A 1,122-nucleotide genomic window follows, 5' to 3' on the forward strand; every position below is an offset into this window, starting at 1 on the left:
TTGGATATCTATATAATTTTACTAATTTAATTCAATTTTCAAAAAATATTAAATTAATTTATATTTCCATAATTTAAAATATTTTTATTTTGTTTTTTACTTGAAAGAAAATTTCTTTCGTAAACACAAACATCTTATAGAAAATTAGATGACAACCATTCATAAGCATTTAGCACATCAAGAAAAAGTAAAATACATAGTAGATTATTTTTTTATTTTGGGTTGGCCTTTTTTATCCACTATAATTTTCTCCCTACTCTTTTTTGTTTGACCTCATATTCACTACTTTGGCCCATACCACCAAGTCCACTATCCACATAACAAATCTCAAAAATCACAACTAATCCCTCCCCTAAACAAAAACGGAGAACGGAATTCAATTTTAAAAAAACTACACGTGTCTTTATCTTAGCACAACACATAGAGACAGCATGACATGCATGTTTTTTGGGACAGCACCATAGAACTTCCCTAAGTAAATACCCATTTAAGATATGTGAAGATGATTGATATCTATTTGATAATTTGTTAGATGATTTAAGATTATTTAATATTTAAGCTTAAAAAATTTTAGGATTTTGGTTTAATAATTGAGAGTTATATCAAATTTCAAGAAAAATATTACATTTTGATAGCAATAAAGAACCAGTAATAATATTTCCTTTTTATTCGACTTAATAATAACCTAATAATTTCACTTTATGAGTTTAATGAATTATATTATAACCATCATTCTTTTTAATAAAAATGTTACGATATTAATTATATATATGTCTAAGGAAATAAAATATGTGAAAAATAAATAATTTACTATTCTAGAATCAATTAAACGGCAAATCATAATTTCAGAATTATGATAAGATTTTATAACATATGACACATACACTATTTTAAATATGTGACATTATAGTATAATTTTTAACATAATATCTCTTATAATCTATACTAACTTGAGTTATTTAAGATATATTTTCACCATAAAAAATGAAAAAAAATAAATGAATTACGACAGTTTTCTATTTCTAATTTATTTTTTGATAATTTTATTAAGATAATTTTTTAATTTAAAAAGTCATAAAATACTTCTAGATGTTTTTATATAAAATTATTTTTATACGAGTA

Source organism: Arachis ipaensis, chromosome B07 (assembly GCF_000816755.2).
Source record: "Arachis ipaensis cultivar K30076 chromosome B07, Araip1.1, whole genome shotgun sequence".
NCBI classification, from domain to species: Eukaryota; Viridiplantae; Streptophyta; class Magnoliopsida; order Fabales; family Fabaceae; genus Arachis; species Arachis ipaensis.